The 10,607-nt window shown below is 32.2% G+C and overlaps 2 long non-coding RNA genes and 1 pseudogene across 2 annotated transcripts; 1 reads left to right on the top strand and 2 right to left on the bottom strand.

The window, feature by feature from the left end:
- Window positions 1–727: 727 nt before the first annotated feature.
- LOC100251463 (tubulin beta-6 chain-like) lies at window positions 728–2,982 on the top strand (annotated as a pseudogene).
- A 1,720-nt stretch (window positions 2,983–4,702) lies between these two features.
- LOC109123106 (uncharacterized) lies at window positions 4,703–6,531 on the bottom strand. The gene is made up of 2 exons (XR_002030772.2): window positions 5,474–6,531; window positions 4,703–5,238 (listed from the first exon to the last, which is right to left on the bottom strand). It is a non-coding gene; the product is annotated as an uncharacterized LOC109123106 (long non-coding RNA).
- An 883-nt stretch (window positions 6,532–7,414) lies between these two features.
- Window positions 7,415–8,484, bottom strand: LOC104880215 (uncharacterized). The gene is made up of 2 exons (XR_786546.3): window positions 8,233–8,484; window positions 7,415–7,738 (listed from the first exon to the last, which is right to left on the bottom strand). It is a non-coding gene; the product is annotated as an uncharacterized LOC104880215 (long non-coding RNA).
- Window positions 8,485–10,607: the final 2,123 nt, after the last annotated feature.

Genomic DNA, 10,607 nt, shown 5'->3' with positions numbered 1-10,607 from the left:
AGCAACGATACCCCAAGGGCAAGGACATCTCCTAAGTTTCCAAGCTGCAAGGGAGACTCGCCTTCAATACTATCACTGAAACCATCAACCAAAAGGAGAAGTTGACACCATGGAAAACCATCTTGATTTCAAACTTTAAGAAGTCTTCATTGCAACGAAGTTGGGCTGAATTTACCAGAACTCGAGAGCGAGAGAGAGAGAAGCGTCTGAGGACTTAATTGACACCATATGTGATGCGCTGAGGAAAAATCTAGCTGGTGACACCATCAATGGGTATAGATATTGGGAAATATCAAAGGCAGTCTTGGACACCGAAATGAAGTGGGCTCATCTAAATGCAAGGACATGCATGCAAAAATGTAGAGGAAGAGCTGGGTACATATTCCCAATGCCCAAATGTTAGAAATGAGGGTTTTCTGATTAAGGGAAAGATAGCATGGTTACAAAGCACAATGTTATGGATGCTCCATGAGTTTGTGATAATTACAAGGATGAGAGTTATTTGAGACGGGATATTATGCCTCTTGAAATGATCTTGACTAGTTGTAAGAGATAGGTTGAGAAGAATTCTGCAATGAACGTGATTCATTATGGTGCATAATTGATGATTCCAGAGTTGTCGAGGTTTGCAAATGACACTAGATGGGAATGCAGTCACTGCAGGGTATAAGATCCTATGAGTGGGCCGTGATGGTAGGTATGAGGTTTATGACCCAATGAAGAAGTCATGGGCCCATCCAGGAAGCATGCCCTCACAATCAAGCTACCACTATCACTAAACTTCATGTCACATGTCGTGTCCGTTGACGGCCCAGTTTACTCAATGCATTCAGACCCAGATGGAATAGTGTCACGAGATATGGTTCTTGGGACCTTAAAGCAACCCATAACCCCCGCCCTGCTGCGCCTGATTGACCATACACTTGTCAAGTGTGGAGGCGGTACCATGCTCATGAGGTTGTTGACAAAAAATGCCGCCACATGTGTATGCACATGCGAGGTGGCCATGACGATATTAACCGGAATTCAGAGTATGGAAATGCAGCATGAAAGTTTGCTTCATTACTCACTCTCCCATTAAACCCCCTTCTCTGCAACTCCGTCCACCATTCATATTCCTAATCCGCTATACCCATCATCAAAACTCAACATCATACCCTCACATACCCACAAACTCATCACCAACCGCTCCTCATACCAATATTCTTCAATGTCACTCACCACAAAACCCCTTCTCTCACTACTTTACCACTCCTTTCTTACCTGTTCTCTTTACACCTTACCCACGTTTACGTGGCCTATGCATGCATGGCCCCACTAAACCTTTGCAAAACCTTCAACTAATTCCTTCCATATCACCACCTTCCCATCCTAATCAATCTTCATACCCATTTTCAAACCCGTATATCATTCTTCCTTATCCACCCAAACCCATTTTTTCTTACTACCTCTTCCACTCATTCCACCATTAGTTTCCCATAAACCTCTTTCTCACTCTCTCCTTTGTGCATATGACCCGCATGCAGGACCGTTTTGACGCATGCATGGCCTTTTTGGACACCTCATTTCCCAAGCATACAAATGCATGAGAACTTCCATCAATGGCAATAAAGGCTTGAAGACGGTAGTCTTTAACTGAGAACTAAAAATCATCATGTTTGACATGTGTTATCTACAAGGTGGTTGATTCTAGGCAATGAATTGTTTTCATTTTCCACCTTACCATCCAGAATCTTCTGTCATTTGCTTCTTAGGAACATGATTACTCTTTTTGGTTTGATAATCACGAAGGATAGTTGCTCTTAGAACTGAAGTTGTTGAGCAAAATTCATGTCTCTTTCTTGGCAGATTTTTGGAACGATAGACCCACGCGTATCTTTAATGTTGATGGCGTGATCAGGACTGTGTGCACCAGAGTTATAACCAAATGTCTTCATAGAAGCCTTCATCACCTGTTTCAGATGACACGAGTTGGAATTTTCACTCTGCATGTCTAGTTTTTAGCTAATAAGTGCACCAAATGGTAAGCGCGAGACGGGGTCTGGTCCATTAAAACCTGGTACTTATGCTGTTGAGGGATTGGATCAAAGCATCGGGCCCTCATTCCTAAATAAGTCTTGCAGTTTGTGGCTTTCTGGTTCATCGTCCTATTTACAGAAGGGCATAACTTAGAACTTCTGAGGAATTTCAAGATACCTGAAAATTGCATGGAAGACGCTAAAGAAGCCACAATAGGTACAATGGAGATGGTTCATCCGATCTTCGATTGGAGAAGAGCACTGTCTACTATAGTGAGGCTTCTGGTGGAAGGTACATTCTTTGGGCTGTTCTCATGGATCTTAAGCTTGGGACTATGGACTGTATCAAATCGAGGCCGTATGGAAGGATCTTCTGCCCTAACCATCTCGTCTTTGGTTAATCCAGTGTCGGCAACAATTGGGCCGATAGTCATTATACTGAGGGGGCAGAGTTGATTGATGCGATTCTTGATATTGTTCGCAAGAAGGTTATGAATTGTGATTGCATGCAAGGCTTATAGGTGCACTACTCACTTGAGGGAGGCATTGGTTCTGGCATGGGGCCCTCATGATATTAAAGATGAGAAAAGTATTCCCAGATGGAATGATGCCCATTTTCTCCGTCTTCTCATCTCCAAAAGGCTCTAAGACAGTTGTGGAGACATAAAATGCAATCCTCTCGATACACCAATTGGTGGAAAATGTTGACGAATGCATGGTTCTGGACAATGAAGCTCTTCATGATATTTGTTTCAGGATTCTCAAGCTCAGCACTCCTAGCTTTAATGACTTGGACCACTTGGTCTCTGCGGCTATGATTTGGATGATTTGCTACCTGAGGTTTCCTAGCCAGCTAAACTTAGACCTTTGTAAGTTGGCTTCAATGGTTCATAAGAAGCAGAGTCACTGCGATTCAAGCTTTTTAAAGGACTTTCTGTTCGGATGGTTTACTATAGTGTTCTGAGTTTTGTTATGGTTTACTATAGGATATGGGGTTATTGTGAGAGAGAAGCTTTGTGTTCAGCATACCAAGTCAATAAAGTTTAAGGAGGGATACTTGATCTCCTCTGGTCAATCTGTTGAGAATTATAATGACTCGATTGAAAGACATGTTCTCCTCAAATAGGGCGTCCCTGGTATCAAGGTCAAGATCATTGCTCGACTAGGATCCCAAAAACAAGTAGGGCCCACAACATCATTGCCTAATTTGGTGACTATTCAAGCATCTAATCAAACCTTTATGGCAGACACTGCAGGGTGCACCTTTGGCATGAAACCTTTGGGCCACGTGTCATTTCTCATTTCATCATCTTCGATTTTTGAAAATAATTTTCACAAACCCCATTTTGTAAATAATTTTCCAAATTCCGGTTTTTAAATAATTTCAAGTCTCCAAAATTTTCATCCTTAGAGTTTTTAGGTCGCAAAAATCCCATTTTGAATCAAATTTGCTGCCATTTTCTTTCTAGAAAGTAATTTTCACATTTTTCCTTTGATTTTTAAAATATTTTAAAATAAGCAAGAATCAAATTTCATAATTTCAAGTGATGGAATTTATGGAATTGATTCATGCAAAAATAAATTGGACTTTGGTGGGGGCCCAACATCAGAGAAGTTTTAAAACAAAAATAAGATTGGGTGAAGTGGAGTGTGATATCTAATAACTTCTTACTTTGTTTAGTGGCATGTGTGACATACATTGTGTTCATATTTGCACACTAACCTTATTTCCTAATAGCGTATTGTCATTTGTTGCCAAGGGACACACCCGCTCTCACTATGACCATTCTTTATGCATGTTTTGATTTCCATATGTGTATGATCGTTCTGGGTATCCATTGATTTCCTTACCAATTTCCATGATTGATCCATTTTATTAGTAGAGACCCGTCTTTAAGGACTTAGAGGGGTGCTACGGTCCCTACCATACCTTCTCGATAAGTAACCTGACCCCCGAGTCCCGATTCGATTTTTCACATACCACATTTCTCAAATAAAGAATCACACTTAGGGTTTTCTTTCTTATTTTGTTTATCCTTTAAAAATAAAACAAAAATATGTGATGACTGCAAGTCATTTTCTAAAAAACAAGTCATTTTCAAATAAAAAACAAGTTTGCCATCGAATGGAAGCGCATGAGTAAAAATGCGAGGTCCACAACCATTCTTTTATTTTTATTTTTTACTTTACAAACTCTTCTATCTTACTATTTAAATGTTTAAAATATTATATATTGCATAAAAAACTTTTGAAATTGTCAAATTTTTAAATAATATTAAAAATTAAAAAGTTCACAAACAGTTAAGAAAAGTTAAAAACTTCAATTTTTTTTAAAAAAACAACTATATATATATATATATATTTCCAAATAATAAAATTAATTTGGAAAATAATTTTAAGTAGAAAATTTGGAAAAGAGATTTGAAAAATAATTTAAATTAAAAAAAAAATCCTTTTTAATTTAAAATATGAAATCTCTCTAAAATTTGTAAGTTTCTAAATTATTTTGTAGTCAAATATGATTTCTATATTAATTCTAAGTACATTAAGTTTTCCTTTATATATGCCTATCGGGAGAGTTCTCTTTAGGGGATGTGCCAAAATTTTTAAGTCAGTATTCTCTGTGCTTAACTCAAATTGAGTTGGGAAGGAAACTATATTCCCTCAATAGTTAAGATAAGATCTGTTGGAGCACATAAGGCGTTGCATTGCAAACATAAATTATATCATAAGTTACATAAAGTAAGTTTAAGAGTAGCATCTATTAAATAATTTTGTACACTACTTTTTTTTTTTTTTTCATATAGTGGATTATTGATTTGAGGTTCTTGACTGTAGTGGTTTTTCATCTCTACACAACTAGGGTTTTTCATGTAAAGATACAATGGTATTATACATAAAAACAATAAAAGGAAAAGGAAATAATCCCATATACAATAAATAAAATAAAAACTATAAGGATTCTTCTAAGATTATCTTCATCCATAGCATGGAAAGTCAAATCTCTCTATATCTTCAATAATACTTTCATACCTCCAACATCATTTGGAGACGCTTCTTATATTTGACCTTTAGCTGGTACATACCTTCGCTGCTTGAGTTTTAGTGGGGTTTGCTTGAGTTTTGTTGGGGTCTGGGATCATTATTTGTAGACCTTTCTTACATTTGATCGTCAGCTCAGTAGCTTCGTCTATCTTCAATAGAATGTCTTTCCCAATAGCTTAGAATAAGAACAACAAATCAAAAGATTAACAACATTCTACTTTCCCATTGAATACATTTGGCACTATTTGGTAACGGTTTTCAAGAACAAAAACAATTTTTTATAATGTTGTTTGATGTTTTGTAGATCAAAAGTCAGTCAAGAAACCTTAACCAATTTATAATATTGTTCTAATAAGAAGAAAATATGACAAAACAGAAAATTGGGGAGAAAGAAATTTATTCAACAATACCGGTAATATTGATTTCGAGAAAATCGCTTTCCTCCACCCAAACACCAACATTCTTTGTCCGTTGTTGTTGCCCTGACATTGATAAGGTATGAAGGAAGCAGCAGAAGGGTGTTAGGGTTAGGGTTAGGGTTAGGCCTTGAGCTGGTAATTCATGGCTTTGTATATATAGCTGGAAAATGGACCAACTTTTCTTGCACAGCCGTGCGAATCTTATTCCAAACTTTTAGCTTTCTTGAATGTTCAGACCTAGGATTCTAACTCAGGAAAAGTACCATTCCTTGCTTTTGATCACGATGTTTCAAACTTTGAAAAAAGGAATAAACTATATTACCCCTTTGATAAGTAAATAATAACTTGATTCGATGAGTTCGGAGGATAGGTACCTTCGCCGGAAGGCTCTCGTTCCAGTTCTCGACGGCTGGTTCACTAACCACAACCTCATCTGGCCTTCTCTCTTGCCGTTTCGTATCCTTCTTCTTACGTTTCTCAATTCTAGGGTTTTCAGGTGCTCGATTCTTGACCGGTTAGGGTTAGGCTCTCGTTTCTCAAGTCTAGGGTTTTCCCTGAGTGACAGGAGTTGAAAAAGGAAGAAATAAGGGGAGTTTTGATTGGCTTTAGTTTTCTCGTTCTCTCTGTTGTTTCATTTCTCAGTTCTGGAGTTTGTGGTTCTTGATTGGTGGTTTTTGCTGAGGACTTGGATTTCAAGGAAAGGAAATGAGTGGAGAAACGAAATTTGGTGTTGTTTTGTTTTGATTTGATTTGGTTTTCTAGTCTGCAGAGCTTGCATTGTCTTATTTCTCAATTCCAGGGTTTTGAGGTTTTCTTTCTGGTTCTTGGTCAGTTGAGTTCGTCGTCTTCAGTCAGGAATCTGATTGTGTTTCTGTCGTGAAGGTGAAGGAGCGTAGAGAGGAAGTTGGATTGCTCTGATTCGTGAGGGAAAATGAATCTTTTTTATGGCTGTGTTTATGCTTCTGTTTTTCCTTCTTTTACTTTCCAACATTTTCTAGGCAACCAAATGGTCCAAATCATATAATTAATGCTATATATTGCATAAAAAGTTTTTGAAATTGTCAAATTTTTAGATAAATATTAAAATTAAAAATTAAAAAGCCCACAAACTCTTAAAGAAAAGTTGGAAAAAATACTTCATATTTATTTTAAAAAGCAACTTGATTTAAAAAAAAAAAAAAAAAAACTTTCCAAATAATAAAATTAATTTGAAAAATAATTTTAAGTTGAGAATTTGGAAAAGAGATTTGAAAAATAATTTAAATTTTAAAAGAAAAATATTTCTAAATCATTTTTATTTTAAAATATGAATTTTATATTAATTCTAATAATTTGTTTGACAATGATTTTAAAAAGCGTTTTTAATATTTTTAATACTTTGTAAATTTTTATTAAAAATGCTAGAAACGTTTTTTATAATCATTTCTAAATGCACTCTAAATTTACTAGATTTTCTTTTATATATGCCTATGGGAGGAGTTCTTTTTAGGGGATGCGTCTAAACTTTTAAGTCATTATTCTTAATACTTAACCTAAATTTGATTGAAAACGAGACCTACATTCCCTTAGGAGTCGAGACAAGATCTAATAGAACATATAAGATGTTGCGTTGCAAACATAAATTATAATATATATTTTAGAAAGTAAATCTAAGGGTAACATTTATTAAATAATTTTCTATACTACTTTCTTACAACTCTGTGAGTTTTTATCTCTGCATGTTGTATAAGGGTTTTCCAATCAATTGAGTTAAAAAGGTTTAAATCTCATTCACTGGTTTAATTAGGTTAAAAAATTTAACCTGTATTTTTTTTAAAACAATATCATTCTTTTCAATATTTGTTTTGTCGAGCATAAAAATATACATTAAAAGAACAAATGTAAAAAGATGAAATAAAAACAAAGAAGGCTTATTGGGTCTCACCGATATCATGACATCAAGAATATATTTTTCGTTGTATATTCTTTAAAAGATACAATCGTATTATATATAAAAACAATAAAAGAAAAATAAAATAATCTTATATACCATAGAAGACAATAACCATTATTTTATATACAATAAAAGTCAAATATCTTCATGTCTTCAATAATATTTCCATAAATGATACGCTTCTTGCATTTAATTTATAGTTTTCTTGGAATTTCGCTTGGGGCCTGGCATGGGGTCTCGGATGATTATTTGTAGATTCTTCTCATATTTGATTTCTGACTGGGTGACTCCATCTTTCTTCAGCTCAATTTCTTTTCCAGTAACTAAGAATGAGAACAACAAATCAAAATATTAACAACATTCTACTGTTTGGTAACGGTTTTTGAAAATAAAAACAATTTTTCATAATATTATTTAATATTTTGTAAAATAAAAGTTTGTCTATAAATCTGAAATATTCTTAACCAGATTTTAATATTTTTAAATTAAATATGCTTTAAAAATAAATTTTATATTCGATACTTTAGTTTTTAATTATTATATATATTTGTATAATTAATTTTTTTTAAACAACTTTGAAAACACAAGTAAAACAACTAAAAACAAATATCTGAAAACATTGTATTTTCTATTTTTAAAAATAAAAAATAAAAAACAATTATTACCCTATGTGTTTTCCTCTATTTTTGAAAATAGTTATCACATAAACCATTTGTTTCTAATAAAAAGAAAAAAGTTTAAAGTAAATTTTCATCAAGTAGGCCTCCGAAATAAGATGACAAAACAGAAAATTGGAGAGAAGAAATTCATTCAATACCGGTAATATTGATTTCGAGGCAACCGATTTTGTCCATCCGAATGCTAACAGTCTTTTTCTCCTCTTGTGAGCCTGACGTCCCTGACATTGATAAGGTATGAAGGAAGAAGCAGAGGGATGTTAGGGTTAGGGTTAGGCCTTGAGCTGATACAATATTAAGTCATGGCTGTGTATATATAGCTGGAAAATGGACCCACTTTTCTTGCTCACCCATGCAATCTTATTCCAGACTTCTTTCTTTTTTGAATGTACTTTAAGTCTATGCTTAGCTCCCAAAAAATTTAAGGTAATGTTGGGTTCCATTACCTTAAATATAAAAAAAAAAAAAAGTGGTTTTCTAAATAAAGAAAAAAAATATTAAGAAAAATGATTTTCTAATATTTAGTTTCATTATGAAAAATACAAAAGAAATCATATATCATTAAAATTAGATATAAATTTATGTATTTTGTAATTATTTAATATTAATATGATTGAGAAAATTAAGTTAAATGAGTTTAAAACAACATATAAAAATAATTTATTATTTTTTAATATATATTTTATTTATTTTTTACTTTTTATTTCCTTTCACTTTTTCTCTCAATTTTTTTTTCCCTCACATTTTCAAAACCAAACATAGTATTAGGTTATGTTTAGCTCCCAAAATTTTTTTTAAGGAAAGCATCTTAAAGGAATGGCTATTGACTAAATCTTATGGTTTATGGTTTTATATTGGGTGAAAGCATCTTTACCATGTAAAAACAAAAGGATATCCCTATCCCATGTTGCAGAAGTAGCATCTTCTATGCAGCTTCATAGGATAACTTATATGAATGGCTTTTTTCCTAGTAAATATTCTTAAAATTGACTATTTTTAATTTAGTGAAAAATAAAAAATAAATAAATAAATAAATAAATAAATAAATATATATATATATATATATATATATATATATATATATATATATATATATATATATATATATATATACATCCCATATGATTATCTTTGTGGAAAAAGTGAGGTTGAGGAGCATCTTCTAAGCAGCTTCATTCACCAAATTCTTTTGTATGGCCTTTTTCAAATTAGAGGCATAACCTAAATATCTTTGGTTGTACCAATAAAAAAAAACATATTAAAAAAGAAAAAAAAAGAAACCAATCTTGAAAGGGATAATTGAAGAGAATGAATTCATTCACATGCCACATGGAGAGAGGCATTGATGATGATGATGATGATGATGAGTGTGTGTGGATGTGGTCCACATCATCATCATCATCATAACCATATCCACCTCCAAAAATTCAACTTAGAAATCCATGCTATCTGCCACTCAATTATACATGCAGTGCAATTGATTGCCATTAAGATTGGTTATGAAACCAAAAAACCATTTTTTTTTAATATCTTGTTTCTTTCCTTAGTACTTTATACTTATATGAATATCTTTGATTCTTACCTATAAAAAATAAATTATTAATATTTTGATTATCTTATAAAATATGATATTAAGCATACCCATTATGAGGTCAAGACTAAAGAATTCCTTCAAACTTGACACTTCGGACTTGATTTATGGCTTTAATACCATTTAAAAAAAAATTATTTCTTTAATATTTCCTTTTAAATGGCTATATATTTATTTTTAGGATTATTTGATTAAAAGCGTGTTGAAAACTTCAAGAAATTTAACTCTCAATCATTTTTGGCATTGTTTGGACAAAAATACCCTTATTATTTTATGATAAGTATAATATATATATTTTTTAAAAACTTACATATAAATACTTGAAGTGATAAAAAAAAAAAAAAACATATATGTTAAAAATGAGTTACTTTTCAAGTAAAAACATGAAAAAAGTTAGGGCATGTTTGGTAATTGATTTCAAAAACAATTTTGAAGTTTTTGAAAATTATTCTCTATTTTTATAAAACAAAAGTTTGTTTGAAAACCTAAAATATTTTAAACATGTTTTTAATAGTTTTAAAAATAAATTTTATATCTAATATTTTATTTTTAATCATTCTTCATATTTGTATAATTATTTCTTAAAATATTATTCATAAAATAAGTGAAAACAATATAAAACAACTGAAAGATGTTTTGTGAAAACATTTTGTTTTCTATTCTTAAGAACAAAAATTAAAACAAGTTTTTGGTTGTCAAACATGTTTTTTATACTTTTTATTTTTTGAGAACAGAAAACTGTTCTAAAAAACAATTTCCAAATAGACCCTTAGGGTACAACTACTTTAAAGAACAATTTTATGTTTTTTAGAATAAAAAACAGAAAAACACGTTGGACAACCAAAAAACTATTTTTTGTTTTATATTCTTAAAAACTGAAAACAAAAAGTGTTTTCAGATAATATTTTTTTAGTTATTTTTACT

This window comes from Vitis vinifera, chromosome 9 (genome assembly GCF_030704535.1).
Source record: "Vitis vinifera cultivar Pinot Noir 40024 chromosome 9, ASM3070453v1".
In the NCBI taxonomy this organism is placed as follows: domain Eukaryota; kingdom Viridiplantae; phylum Streptophyta; class Magnoliopsida; order Vitales; family Vitaceae; genus Vitis; species Vitis vinifera.
This window is presented reverse-complemented; position numbering and strand designations above follow the sequence as displayed.